Genomic DNA, 15,663 nt, shown 5'->3' with positions numbered 1-15,663 from the left:
CACTCCAGTGGTTTAATAAGAGCACAGACATTCACCCTCTAGTATCTGTGCTCACGCCCTGGCACTGTTTAATTTAGAGCCTTTCCTTTCCACAGCCCGCTCTTTTACAAACAAAGGAAATGGAAAACTAATCAGCTGTGTAAAGGGAAAGTGCAACTCACCATAAATACACAGTCTGCAGAGAGAAAATAAGCAGAGGGTGGTGGGAAAACAGAAAAGAATCCATACTTTTTCAAGTAAGTTAGGTCAAGGCATGCAGAAGTATATTACTTATTCTAGAGGAGTAGTTTTAAGTTGCTGCTGAAGGATGGTCTTGAGATAGAGCAGTTCAGCAGGGGTCAGGAAGAGACAGGGCAGCTGAAGCAGAGAGATCACACAACATCCCCATTCACACCAGGCTTCTGCTGTGCTCGGTGGCACAAACTTTGAGCTTTTCTGCTTCATGTCACTGATAAGACAACTAGCACTGTGAGGTTTCAGAGTGGCACTTGCATTATTCAGAGCCCATTACTATTTGTAAAGAGGTAAAAGGAAAGGAGAGTCTTACTTCATTCCTGGCAGTGCCAGCCTAGTGACTGTCATTATTTCCCAGTAATCCTGCAGGCTTTCCACTGACTTCAGAACTTGTGGCAAAGAAAGTAAAGAAGTAAATGTCAGCCTAACCGATTTAAATAATACCAATGCCTCACGCTAACAGGGAGCGGCACGAAACCCTGCCGTTACCTCACCTGGGCATTGAAAATGGCTTCATCCACTGTAATAGCTTTCACTTATAGGAACCATATTTATGTGCCTCTTCTAATATCTTGGTTTCAAAACCCCTAGACAATTTCCTCACTTGAAAAGAATGAAGGTAAAGAGTTATCCTACCTCTACAGGTTGAGCTGATTTTTGATCTTTTTTTGAATAACCTATCAATTCTAATCTGCTCAAATATTCATCTGGCTTTTTACTTCAGAGCAAAAAGGCTAAGCTGAAAACACAGGATAGCTACTTTGAGTAGGGAAGGAAGACACAAGTATCATTTCATGGGCTTGGTCCCGCATTAACATAAGTAAAATTACCTGCTGCCAGATTCAAGTTGCTTTAACGTCTGTGACTTTTTAAAATCTGGTTTCAACAGGGATAAAACCCGAGTGAACTGTGTGCGCCTTGTTGCAACTAGCCAAAGATGTTACCTTACTTCACTTTTTAAAAAAGGTTGAACTTTCTTTTTTTCCACTAGGATGGAGTAAAAAATTCTTAGCTGCTTTTCTTAGAAAGTAACTTCAGTTCAGAGCCATGGAAAGATGTTAAAAAGAGCCCTTACAAATGGAGTGGGTGTTTTACAAGTTAAAATCATCTGCACTTGCACAAACTCACTCTGTTCAGCTTTAAGTACCTCACTTGTGTGACTGAGCTAGGAGTTTAGGTTTCATCTGTAATCTGCACTCTTTGGAATGGAGCCCAAGCTCTCTGAGGCTATGTTAAGACTTCAGGCCTGTCCTTGTCCTCAGTCATGCAGCTCCAGTGACCACTGCTGAAGCCCACCATGGCTCCTGTCTGTCATGGAAAGCATCCCCTGATTTTCTTTCCATGGAAAAAGGTGCTAGGCAGAGGGTGGTGTTGCTCCAGCCTCCCTGTGAGAGGGCATGGTTGGAGGACACCGCTGCATCTGACCTTGGGATGTGCTTGGAGGTCTCAGTTTCACCCCTCTGAGCCACTAACGACTTCTCTGAAGAGGCTGTGCCCTGAATTCAGGCACATCAGTAAGATAACTGATAAACTGGCACTGGATCCATAAACGCATCATCACAAAGGCCGATTTTCCTGTGGGGTGGGGAGGCAATAGCAGGTATTTGGCACCTTGTTATCAGCACCTGACACAGTGCCACACTTGGTGGCAAGTGTTAGGACATGGCAGAGGCTGTGGGACTGCATCCATCCCTCACAGTCCCTGCTATAACCAACCCTGCCAACTCAGTTAATAAATTTGCAGACTCAAGTGGCTTGTGCTGTTGGGATGTATTTTCTACAAAGCATCAGCACACAGACTGCTGCCGCAGGGACACTTCTGGCTGAGAGGAGAAGAGAACACAGTTTTTCTAAAAAGTACAAAAGGGTCAAAAAGCTCACCTTTACTGAGCTGCCTAAGAAATGAGCTTACTTGACTCTCCAGCCACAACTCCTCGTGCAGAACTATTTCTTGGGAGGAAAAATGGGGTGAATTTGGCCATTATTGCCCCAAAACAGTAATTTAAAAAATAGCAATAAATAATGGATCTATGTTAGCTTTCTTTTAGTTAGAGCAAGTGAAACTAGAGATTAATTTTTAATAAAAATTATTATTTTCCAGATTTACTTAAGTTCCAATTTCCTATGAGGAGGTAGATGACAGAAAAGCAATGTGGGTCTCAGTGTGGCTCAAGGGAACTCATGGGTGTTTCTAAATATTAAGGCATCGCTGGGTCCGTCAATACAAATTTTAAAGGCTGATTTGACTTTTCACAATAATATCAAAATGTTTGGTCATCAAAAACCAGCTGAGGGAAGGCATATACAGATGGTAGGTGATTGGTAAAAAGAAAGCAGCATATAAATAGAGAAATAACTATTTCTCTTTATTTAGTGAAAAACTGTCTGACCCAGTTATGTAATGTCTCAACATTACTTATTTGTTTGCTTAACTATTTTTTAGCTGCCTTCAAGGAAGTTTAGGTGACTGGCAAATTACATTGGGCTGCTTCCCCTGTGCATGTGTGGCAGATCCATGGCCTTGGCAAGGACCTGCCGTGATCACTGTTGGCAGCTCTGTCATGTCTTGGCTCTGTGGGGACCAGGCTAGGTGCTGCACTGCCCAGGCAGCTGCTTGCTTAGGTGTAAATGCTAGTTACAGCCAAAACTCTAATCTTTCCTAATAGCTCAAAGTGATATCATTACTGCTTTTTAGCTTCTCACCTGTGGTTTGGGAAAAAGGAAGATTAACCAGTTTTTCTCCCAGGAGGATGCTAATTCACCTCTTGTCATATTAAAGTGCTATATTTAGTTATCTTAAGAAACAAGATGTAACAGAAAGTATTCTCATGTGTCAGTTCACATTTCATACTGATTTACTCCCAGTGAGAATAAACCTCACACAGGTTTCTATCCCTAGCGATAATGTCTGTAGAGTCAGCTTGTAGTACCACCTTTTTCCTCAATATTCATCACACAGGCCACAGATAAGAGCTTTTCCTTATCTGTATTTGTCCACACACACACAGAGAGCAGGAATTTCAGAGGTGAAAGGTTTTTTTCAGTCCCACCCAGCTGAAAGTTAAAGGACAGCTCTCCAGAGCACCCAGTGCTGACTGGTAAGAACAACTGTCCAGAAAAAGCAAGCTCAGACTAAGCAACTGAGCCTCTGCTGTACATATACTGAAAATACTTCACAAGGCTTTCAGAAGAGCCAGGACAAAGTCCTTATGTTGAATAAATATTTCCTTACGAGTTATTAAAGAGTATTTTATATCTTTAATCCTGAAAGACTCTGCTAGACTAAATGTAATTTGAGGAATACCTACATTTGTTCATTGTTATAATATTTATCAGCTAGGAAACTAAAATTCATCTGTTCACATTCATTTCTACTCAGTTTCAGATTTTCTTTTATCAGCACATTGCCTTAGGATATATACATCACTATCTTAGTGAAAAAAATCACTAAACTCAGCCAACCCAACTCAACCCCCCCAGAAAAACTATTTGCCTCCATATTAAGATCTGTAACTCAGTTAATCAAAGCTAATTCCAAAATCTGGTATACTAACATGTCTTTTAAACTCATCCTGTACAACATCATTGACCGCATGCCAAACAAACATACATTAAAAAACCAAATTCAGTCAGCAGTTTGTTGGTTGATTCTAGGACCGCAAAACTGACCTGATATGAAATGGCCATCTTTAGAGAATCTGTACAGATGGGAGTTTGCCACATGCTTGACCTAAGGTAACTTTCATGTTTGCAAAAAAAAAATCTTGATTATAATTGTACTTACTGATACAAATGTTATTTCTTTTTTAATCAAGAAAACCCAAAAGCCTGCACAGAAAAGTACTTGGCAGCACATGCCAGCATGGTAGCATGGCTCAACTGTAAGTACCAGCCTTCCAAGCACTAAAAAAACCACCTGGCCATACCCCATGGAAAGCAGCAAACATTAAGTATTCAGCAAACCTTGGACTTTAAATAAGCATGTGTTGAAGACAAAGGATTATAATTAGAGGGTTAGGAAAGCCCAGAAAATAAAAATATTGTCAGAACCCAGCATTTAGCATTATGGCACAGACATCATGAACTGGTGCACCAGCAGCAGGCTTAGCTCCCCTGCCCTCTGCTCAGCCAGGGCATAAAGTAATGTTGCACAATTTCTGCAGGCAGCCAAATATATGACATTATCTTTACTTAAGTAAGCAAGAACAAGGCAGGAGAGTTCTGTAGAAATACTTGTCACCGACTAATCTCTTATACCTTGAGGATGCATTTCTAGAAGGGGGAAAAAAAAAAAAGCAGAATTGTTCTTCCCATTATATCTTCAAAAAAAGCTTCAAAGTGATATTTTATTAGGCTTTCTCAAACCTCAAAGAAACTTTTCCAAATGCCTGGAAAGGTGGAAGATTAAATAAATGGTTTGTTGAAGTAATGGAACAGTTACTGGACTTTATAACACATGCATATTTCTAAATAAAAAAGAAAATCCTTTTTTGTATTTTGTGGTGAGGGTTTTTTTAATTTGGTTTAAAGGGTCCATAACTATAAACACATCAATAGCAGTTTGTAGTCACATCAACTTTGTATCAGAGAAAGCTAACATTTTGTTTGTGTAACATTGTTAGGTACAATAGTAACTATACAAATTTAAGAAAGAAAATAACTTATTTATTCCAAGTTAATGGAAATTAGCATTCTGAATGACAATTTAAGAAAGATTATATGATGTATTGCAGGCTTTAGCCAACTAAAAATAGAAAAACTATACAGGCCATAAAAATTGCACATTGTACAACTTTCTGTTCCAGGAAGATTGTGTTTGCAATCCTTGACTACAAATGGAGTTGCTTTCTGACTGTTCAGATGGATCATCTGGGGCCATAATTAATATAGACAATCCCAAGATTTCCAAATGAGTCAGACATTTAAAAATATGTGATACTGGGCTTAAAGTTGTGAAATTTTTATAAAATCAGTTAAGAGCTTGCCTTCCAGTTTTTGAGCTGGGTTCACAATTTCAAAGTATATTCCAGCATCATGAGGCAGTTTAAAACTGGAAATAGATTACTGTATAACCAATGTGATACTAGCAATAAGCCTTTTAAAAGACAGGCAAAAGCCCAGATAAGTATTGTGAGACACCCACTACGGTCATAAAAGTCAGCAATGCCTGCTGAAAACATCCTCATTATATTAACTTGTTAACTTAAGATGCTTAGTATTAACTCATTATGCTAAAAAAAAATCAGGGAAAATAACGTACATTCAGAATGTTCTTGGTAATTCTCAACAGTCCCTGAGGGCTTTGACAGCTCTGCAGTTCAGATGAACCTTTGAAAGACAAGAGGTGACAAGAAGTCATTTTGGTCACCTCCTAGAGCTGGTATCTGCAAGAAGCTCAAGTGTTGTTTTCCAGCCATGCTATTGCAACAGCCTCTCCTGAATGTTATGAAGTTAGGATTTCCACCTGGAAGCTCCTGCACATCAGGCAGACAGCCCATGGTGTGGAGTAATACCTGTGTTGAGGGATGCTTCCAGAGCAGGGGCTTCGCTAGAATCTAGGTCCGGAGGGGGAAGGAGGGAGTCGAGGATGGAGGTGTCCCTGTGCCATCGCTCTGCTGCTCCCACCTGAGGCTGACTGGGGTCCCTGCTGCTCCCTAGGGAAAAGATAAGGCTCAGGGGCTGCATGCGAGGACAAAGCAAGAAGCAACATGTTCTGCTTGCTCTGCCTGCCAGCCAGAAGGCCAGCTAGAAAACACAGGCTTCCATACTTAAAGTGGTTTGAAAATAATTACATTTTTTTTAATTTAGAGATTCCCATTGATGTTATCCATGTGTCTCCAAAGCCATGACAGAGCACAGGAACCTGAAGAATCCAGGATACACATTTACAGACACAACACCATACACAAACCCAGATGGTAAAACCTCATGATGATGCTGCCTCCTAAGAGCTGGTACCACAAGTCACAGCTTTCTGCTTTAATTTAGTAATCAACACCAAGTAAACGCCTTCATCCAAAAGAAAAAAAAAAGCAACCATAACAAGTGAAGAAAAAAGTTGGCAGGTAATTTCGTAGCCAGACTCCAACTCAGTTATCCTCACACTGGGCACCAATTGCAACAGCACAAACTAGTATACTGTAACAAGGCTTTTACCTTCCATCAGATTCTACTGTCTATGCTGCTTCTCCTTCCTCCAGAGGCCAAACAACCCCACTTCTCCTTCCTCCAACAACCTCGGAGCTATTTAACTACTTAGCAGGAACAAGCTACAGCTGGGCATCATCCATGTCAACCAACCCACTGCCTCTGAGGCCAGGCCACAGCTGCACGTTATCAATGTGATCAACCCACTGCCTTCATTCCTCTACAGGTGACGTGCTGGGTTCTTCATTGAGTAGACTAGCTCTGCAGAATATGTGCAATGCAATGCAGTGCAATGCAATGACAAAATGACAGCAGAGAAGTAACAAGTCCAGCTTGGCCCATCTATTAGCTGCACTGCAAGCAGTCTGCAGACTTCTAGCTGCTCAGTGAGAACGCATGAAGGACATTACTACTGGAAAGCTGGGGATGTTGCAGGGCATATGAGGAACAGAGCTGTAATCCTGAAGGGAGGCAAGGTCTCATGTTGATAAAAGCTCGTTCAGGCGTTTGATTAGTTTGCGTAAATGAACAAAATTTGAATCCACCTTGTTGATTCCCTGAATTCTGCCCTGACCTTCTTAACTGTGCAGCATGGTTATGGTTTAACCAAAGTTTGGTAGGTCAATCCCACTTCCGAGACAGCTAGCACGGAAATATCAGAGCCAATGGATCTGAGCAGTAATGTGTCCAGGCAGGCTCAGCGCCAGGACGGGTGGTGCCAGAGAGCTTCTGAGGGCTGTGAGGAGACCACGGAGGTCTTTCCTTTGGCAAAACATTTGGTCAAGGAGAACATGGTGTTCTGGAAAGCTGTGATCTTTTTAAAGAAAACAGTAATAATTTTGTTCAACTCTACAGACTAACTGTTATTTAAATCATTTATATAGTTCTCCTAATAACAATGTAGCCATACAAGGGACACTACTATTTAAGGAATAAAGCAGGACTACTGCAGTGTCAAAGTTAATAGCAATTAGAACTGTCTGGCATATTTCCCCATTATTTCTTAACCAACTATATATGAATTCTTGTAAAATAGTAAATATCAACTTAGTATTTGTAGATCTTTTTCATCCTTTCTCTGAGTTGAAAGAAAAAGATTTATTGGATTATGAACAACACAAGGACAGATACAACAATGAAATCTTAACCAGCTGTCATCACAGTCAAATTGGTGCAATCACTTTAGTAAAACTTAGCTTTATAGGAAAAAAGCCCAGATTATTTTATTGATACATACTTCAATTTTCTTGAAAATTTATTTAGAAAACTTTAGTCTTGAACAGCTAATTCCAGGAGAAAATTGAGCAATTATCCATCTATATTTTTACTTATTAATAGTAGAAAGCATTTCCTACAAGTTCAAGAATTCAGATTATCACACTCCTACGCCCACAAGCTCCAAATCACATCTGGCGTAACAGTTTACAAGAAGCAAATTAGAGATAATTTGTATGAGGCACATGTGATTTACAGGAATTAATTTGTCCTATAAAAAGTTTGTCCTTTGGAAAAGTCAGTGAGAGTTTTCTCATTAATTTGAACTGAGGAAGGATCAAGACTATTGTCTTTAAAAGTTAATATGCAACTATCTAGAGCTAATGAAAGGCTAATAAAAGAAAGTGGGCCATGTTTTTGCAATGAAGAGCTTAATTTTCAGTGCAATTCACAAAGTATAAGAAACAAAGAATGGTTTTCTGTCAATCATCTCACACTAATTATGACAAAAAGGGTGGACCAAGGCTTAATGGGTCAAATTCTGACCTAATTTGTCTTGACTGTTCTGAGTTTAAAGAAGTTACTCTAGATTTTCATCAGTCTAAATGAGATTAAAATCTGATGTACTGAATGCAAAAAAAAGTGTCAGTGTTCATGGTTTGCACAGACCTTGTTCACAGAAAACATGGTTTAAAAATAGACAAGAGTACTTTCCCTCCACTATATGTTGTTTTAAAGTCATCTTACAAGTGTAGTAACTACACCTACATCTTTCCAAAAGGAGACATCCTTGAAAACAGTTAGGACTTGAGTAATTTAGGTCCTCCGGTGTTTTACCAAGCAGCAGGATAAGGTAGATGTTTCACATGACTCTGGAAAACCGTTTTCTTCGTTCATCTTTAAAATACCTTGAGATAATATTTATGCCTATACATGTCTTATTCTCCATTTTAACTAAGTGATGCCACAGTAAATATGGTGAGCAAATGAAACAGGAAGAATATCACTATTTAATTAAAATACTCTCCATTATACAACATTGTGTTGTACCGAAAAGCCCATGGGATTTTGCCACTGACTTGAATAGAGCTGGTATTTCACTCACAGCAATCACACTGGTACATAAAAAAAATGCTCCCAACCACCCGTTAGGCTAAAGCAAGAGCCAGCTTTGCTTGTAGACTTTGCCTTACTAGCATCTTTAACCTAGCAGGGTTACAATAACACGACAGCACTTGGCACAGCAAGATGCCTCTCGGGCTCCTTTTTCCATGCCCGTTGTTGAGACTTTTAATCACATGCACTAAACGTTTTTGTTTGCTAGTCTCAGTGCAGTAATACAAAGCTATTGATTCTCTGTAGCTTTGTTTTGGAGAAAGCTTCTCAGCTTCCCTCGTTCACATACACATCCCCTTTCCCCTGATGCACCACAACCAAGGAACCAAACTTAGCAGAAGGAAAGTTGTGAAGCTTTCTTTGGCAGGTTGGCCAAGATACTCTAATGACAGCTGTGATGAAAGTCTCCATATTCCCATTGATCTACAAGCCTCAGTTCCCACGACCCTCAAAGGAACAGCCAGGGAAAGCAAAGAGCTTTTGAAGCTGCTTTTCTCTCCCTTGCAGCTCCAAGCCCCAGCTGTCACACCGGGGATGGTACAATGAAGGGTGAGTCCTCCCAAACAAGTCTGGTGGGGCACTGTGAACGTCTGGCTACGCACAGCTTCTCAGAATAGGACACAAGCTGAAGCTGATTTTGGCAGTCACCCTATGCCCCACCAGCATCACTGGGGGCTTCAGGATGTATGAAGGGGCACCTACTTCCCACAGCCCATAGGCCACCATGGGGGCAGGCAACGTGTGACAGCTTCCACTATCAAACCAACTATTTGATGACAACTGTTATCATCAGATTTGTTAACTAGAATTACATTTGCGTTACAATTTTACATTAAAAATGCACTATGTCAGCCCCTCTGGGGGGCCATCAGCTCCTGCCCCAGCGTTGCTGCAGCAGGCTGGTCTCTAGCTCCCCACAGCCCTGCCCTGCCTGGCCATGGACCACTGAGCTGGGCCCATCTGGGCCTCGGCCCATCCCCATTCCCAGGGAAGTGCCTGATGCCCAGGGCTGGGGCTGCCCCCAGCCCACTTGTCCCTATGGGGATGCTGACTGCTGCCACCCCTCAAGGAGCAGCCACCCATGCACTGCCCTGACATGTATTTCCTTAACTGTGTATTAAATTGCTTGTAATCACGGTTGGGATTCCCTTTTGCTCTTGCTTAAGAAATACCTTGTATTTTAAAAGCTTTTCATTTCCATTGATCTTCATATGTGCATGTACCAACTAAAATTTGTGCTTCTCTTTTCCTACAGCATATTATAAAACTCTTCCTTATGCTATAGGACAGCAAAAAGCTAAAAAAGAAATCAATGTGTTTATTCCTGCAAAAAGAAGGACTGTAGAAAAACAAATGACCCCCCCTCGACATAACAATGCCTCTCCTCCCCACTATCAGAGACATCCTACACTCCAGTGACCATGGCCCCAAGCACTGGGATGGCAGGCTCAGCACAAATGGGAAAAAGTTTCTGTACGAAGCTCCCCCTGAAACTTGATTAAACTATTGATTCAGTAGGGATTAGAAGGAAAACAGCCAAAAAGATTGCTGTCACAGTCTTAACAGCTGGGAGTTTCCTGGAGTTTTCCAAGCAGCTATGGCACAAGAGACCAAGAGATACTGGATTTGACCAAATATCCTTTTCTCCTTGTCCCTGGGAGGTGGTGGAATCAGTTGTCCTCACATTCTCTTCTGATTTCCAGTGGCTTTCCCTGAACCCTGCCATTTCTTAAAGACAACATGTGCATGCAATTGTAGCTTATCCAGGAAAGATTCATCACATCCTATACAGCGTTCATAGGAATTTTCTCAGCCATTACTGTCAAACAAACTTTCAAAGTGCCAGACCCATTTCTTTAACGATTACTGTCACAAATCTAATTAAGTGCATACTACGCTGGCTGAAGGTCTCAATCAAATCATAATTTTCACTGATTTCCCAGCTTTTGATTAGAACCCTAAAACCTTTCATACTGCAATTTCAATCAACAACGTAGAAAAAACTCCATTATTTCTAATAAAGATCCCCTTAGAAGATTTCAAAACCTTTACTCAACCTCCTAAATATTTGGCACAGCATATCCTTACAAGCCTGAAATTATTACTCTGTTTGTTATGGTTTCTTTTATTATGCTATTATACAAGACTTTCATTTGTAGCACATTACCTCAGACTTGTTCAGGTACAAAGATGGACTTCTAGGATGATGAGGGGAATAAAGAACCTGTCATATGAGAAGACAGAATGAAGAGCTTGGCTTGTTTAGCTTAACAAAATAAAGGCTGTTAAGATACCCAGTTGCTGTCTATAAATGTATAATGGAGGCAAACATCGGGGAGATGGGAGAGCCATTTAAACCAAATGTAGATGTCGGCAAGGAAATCCATCAGCACAGACTGGCCAGAATTTAATCTGTGCTAGAAACGAGAAACAGGTTCGCACTTGAGCAATGAGATTTGGGAACCATCTTCCAGTTGGAGTAATAGCAGAAAAAATCCTAACTACACTCACAGTAGAACCTGATAAGGTTATGAAGGGGATTATAAAATGGGATTCCTCCAATATTAGGACAATAGATTTGATGACCTATTAGATCCTTTCCAGTCCTGAGTTCCTGTGTAAGGCTATAGCGTATCACAGAGATTCTGTAACCTTCAACCATGCGTGCTTCAGAACAAAATATGGCAGCATACTTTATATGCTTCAAGCTATTTAAATCAAAACCCCCAACCAAATAGTTCAGTTTAGTAAGTGTATTTCTTCAGGGTAGTGGTAAAACAAATATTTTTCTCTCCCACAATGACAATAAATTCAATAGAACCCAAATGTATTACAAAATAAACATCTTTTACACTCAGTTGTCCATCACAGAAATTCCTAAGATTATTGATAATTAGTTCTACTTGTCCTCTAGCACTGTTTAAGGTTTATTACAAATGTTATACAATATTTTAGCCGTTACTTTAAAACCTCTGCAGCTGAAGTTCAACTGTTATTTATGGTATTCTGCTTTAAGCTATAAATTAATTAAGGACAAGTACATTTTTGTGCTAATGCATTTTATGTTGGAGGGTATCCAAAAGATATAGCCAAAGGAACAGAATTATGATTGTTTCTCATTTACTTTGGTCACTGCATGGGTTGTACACATGAGAGGAAAGACATTTTGTTAAAAACAGAGCCATCTGGTTTTGGAGTTCCTTTACAGAACTTCAGTTTTTTCATGCTTAAAGGATTGCTTATCCTAAGCTTTAAGTAAAAACCCATGAATTTCTACAAAGCAGAAATCTTCTTGGTTAAAAAAAAAAAAGTTTGGAAAAAAAATCTACTTTCACCAAAAGCAGTAAAACATTTACATGAAAATCAATCATTACAAAAATTATTTCTTTCTAAATGCACAGACATATAAATACACACACACAGAGACCCCCCAAAATGGGATGAAACTATGGTCATGATGAAACTATGCATTTTTTCACTTTCCTGTAGCTCCTATTTGTAATTTTTATAGAAATACCAGCGTGCTGTCTTCCTATAAATTGTACTAGCACAGTGAAGGCAAATTTTACTATGAAGATGCCCAAAACATTACTGTAAGATTATATCTTATGGTAATTGATAGCATCTTAATCTGATTTGCTCTACTCTCACCCAAGGGGAGTTTTGCTGGTTTTGTTATTAGCAGTTTGCTTTCTTAGCTGGTGAAGTTAAAAATCTCTCATCAGTTTCTTGTGAATAATGCTGATTTCAGCTCTTCAGATGCAGCATTAGATGCTCTGGAAGAAAGGATTCAGTAGGATGGAACACATCTCTCCATTGTCATCAGTTAATGGATGGCTTAAGACCTAAATTATTGACCTCTAACATCTTTTCCTACCTTATTTTAAAATTCTTTTGAAAGCATTCTAAGCTTCTGGCTTTAATCAAACACGGTGAAAATGAAGAACCCGTTTACATATGTGTTTGTCTACATATCTTTGCATGTTGTTTTTTTGTTTTAATTTTGTTGCCTTTTGCTTTTACCATACGCACATTCACTCATGCATTGTGAAGGAGCATCCCTTCATCTTCTCCAGCCTTTTCTTATTCAACATCCTTCCTTCATGCCTCCTTTATATTTTTCTCTCTTAACTAAGCAATCACAATTTCGCTTTTGACTCTGACAACGCTAGTGATTTTCATCATAGCCTCTGTTTCTATTCCTGTTATGTATTTTTAAGGATTCTTTCAGAAGAGAGACACATTTTTCAAGTTCCTGATTTACCTCAGCAGTCCACAAGATGTATATACATCAAAACAGTCCATTTCCCTCCTTAAACTGCCACTTTTGTCTCAAGCAAAACCAGTCCTTGATTCGAACAGAAACTGTCTATGGGCTCCGAACTCTTTCAGGAACAAACTGGTCGTGAATAAATGGAGACTAATGTGTTTCAAGAAGTCTGATGTTCTGAAATATTTCTTCATACATGGGGGGAAATGTCCTTACTATTTTTAAGAGAAAACATGATCCATATTCAAAAGAAAAGTTACATGCTTTCTGACACTAGATTCTGAATTTACACATCAGTAATTTAATAGGTTTTTTAAAATGTACTCCTTTGATTTGTCAAGATTTATTTTCTAACAGACTTCAAATTCTTAACTTCTTCCTCCCACAATAGAAGTAACATAAATCACTGTCACCTACTAATTTAAAGCTTGATGCCCGATCTCTTTTCCACCATTTTATAGTAAATATAGCAATGTAGTTCTAAAATAGCAACATGCTGAATTATGCTAATCTTCAGTTGCAAATTTACAGATCAATTCTTGAAGACTTGTGCAAAAAACTAAGGTGGTTAGGCATTTTCTGTGCTTTTTTCTCAATGCTTAATATATGCTTTACTGTGTAAATAGACTGATTTCACCAATGCAAAAACGAAATCATCTCCATGTTCAGTGAAAGTTGTAACTACTCAGTGCATTGATTTAGACAAGATAAATTAAGTATGGCTGCTACTCTCAGCAAGAGCTGACCAAAACGCAGCATGTACATGTGCTTGTGTGACAGTAGGCCAGGTTGGTAGTAAATAGGAGCCTGTATTTTCTCCTTTCTTTGCTGTTTTTATGGAATAAATTAGTGGTTGTGGTGGAATTCCTAACAGAAAGTTATTCACATAGCAAAAGCACCATGGTATTTTGCATGCGGATCCTACTCAGAGCTGCTGGACACTGGCAAGGCAAAGATCACAAACTTATTTCACAAATGAGTCAACAGTGTCGGGGCCCTGAAAGGCATCTGAGAAAATCTTAATGGGCCACATGATTTTGTTCAGGTTTGATTACCAGATGAAAGAGATGGCTTCACTAAGGAATGTCCAGCACCGTAGGTTTTAAGTCTCCTTTATGACTGGTATAAGCACAGTAGAGCCTCCCAAAGGACTGACGGTTTCTGTGCTTTTCTGAAACATTAGGGATAAATATTCTAAGCATGGTCAGCAAGTTTATGGTACTAATTCTAGATCCAGACCCCTGAACAACAATTTCATGTGCAGGTTTTCTATTCATTTGTTGTGAGAAGCAAATCTGTTTTCAAGAATCTCCTGGAGATGCCAGATCATTTCTGTGCATCACAGCAGCCAGAGAGGATTTGCCTTCACCCTTGCTTGCCTGCTCGCAGTGGGGAGCTGGGCTCTGCAGGGCTCCGGCGGGGACTGCCCCCTGTCCTGGCTGTGTCTGGGAAGGAAGCCAGGAAGGTGGGTGACTGACATGTTTCAAACTCATAGAGTTCTAGTAGAAAACTAGTCTACGCTGCTGTCATGTCCTCATGTCATGCACCTGCTCTCTTTGGATGGTTATTTTTGCTTTACATGGGCTTTGAAGAAGCCTCCACTGACAAACAGAATGGGGTGGTTCATCACACCCCAAACAGCAGATCTGTAGAACGCCTTGTCCATGGATGCAGAAGTTAACATAGCTTGGAGGAGGGAGACAGGAAGAAATACTTGGAAGAAATACTCGCTTATGGTTGCTCACCAGATAAACCACATCAGGTTCAGGCAATCTCTTAAACTGAAGTAGCTGGAGGCTGGGAGAGTACTCGGGGGAAGTTTCAAATCCTTGCCCTGCACTTGCTCTCTCCTGCTAACTGCTTTCAGCCACCGGTCTGTGTGTTGGCTGGTTTGTTTGCTTGCCCAGAGCAGAGCACAAATGCAGTCCCCAGCTGCCACAAATTATGCTGCAGGGTTCCCTGCAGTTGACTGAATTGCAGGGGTTGGCACAGAGAGAATGCAAGGCTTAAATCTCATCTTAGGAAACCTACTCAGTGGTTTACTACTAATTCAGTAAACTTCTCTCTTTTCATCTGATTGCTTGTGACAGGACATGGAGCTAAAACTGAAGGACTTGATGCTCAACTATTTTAAATTACTATGGCTTGGCTGGGGCCCTTGAAAGCAGGCTTCTTTACCCACTGTAGTTCTGACATGAAAAACAGAGTTATCTCACTGATGACGCTTTCATTGAATTTTTTTAAATATAAATTTAATGTTTCCTTTATTGTCCAAGTGCAAAACACTTATATTTTTAGAAGAAAAACTGTAATTCATACCTTGCAACAACACAAGCCAACTGTATCCTTAGCTGAAGTACATAAAAATCATACTATCTCCCAGCAGGTGCTCTAGAACTGGTTTATGTTAATCTTAAACCACAAAAATTTGTTGTCATTACTGAGCCATTCAAACGAGAAAGCTGTTCTCACAAAACAGTATTTAGTGGGCCTTCGAATAAGAACAGAGCAGCAGGGAACTGCAAAATGTTATCTCAAAAGCCCTTGCCTCACCCCTAAATTAAATCCAGAATCAACTCTTCCCATGGACAGAAAGAAGGGCAGAGCATGCTAATTGTCACTGCCCATGTGGAGGAGTTGCATGCCATGGCTCAGATGTCACAGCACTCTTTTCAGTAATA

The 15,663-nt window shown here is 40.0% G+C and overlaps 1 protein-coding gene across 3 annotated transcripts in view; it reads right to left on the bottom strand.

The window, feature by feature from the left end:
* The window catches only part of FILIP1 (filamin A interacting protein 1), a 109,279-nt gene that overhangs the window by 74,738 nt on the left and 18,878 nt on the right, over positions 1–15,663 (bottom strand). The window contains exon 1 of one of the 3 annotated variants that reach the window (XM_040598674.1): positions 5,748–5,888. The exons of the other annotated variants lie outside the window; for them this stretch is intronic. The gene's annotated coding sequence lies outside the window, so the exon portion shown is untranslated. Of the gene's footprint in view, positions 1–5,747; positions 5,889–15,663 lie in introns of those variants that run through there. 3 annotated transcript variants of the gene reach the window in all.

The sequence above is a fragment of the Falco naumanni genome, chromosome 6 (assembly GCF_017639655.2).
Source record: "Falco naumanni isolate bFalNau1 chromosome 6, bFalNau1.pat, whole genome shotgun sequence".
In the NCBI taxonomy this organism is placed as follows: Eukaryota; Metazoa; Chordata; class Aves; order Falconiformes; family Falconidae; genus Falco; species Falco naumanni.
Note: the sequence above shows the minus strand (reverse complement) of the source record. Positions and strands in the feature narration are given on the sequence as shown.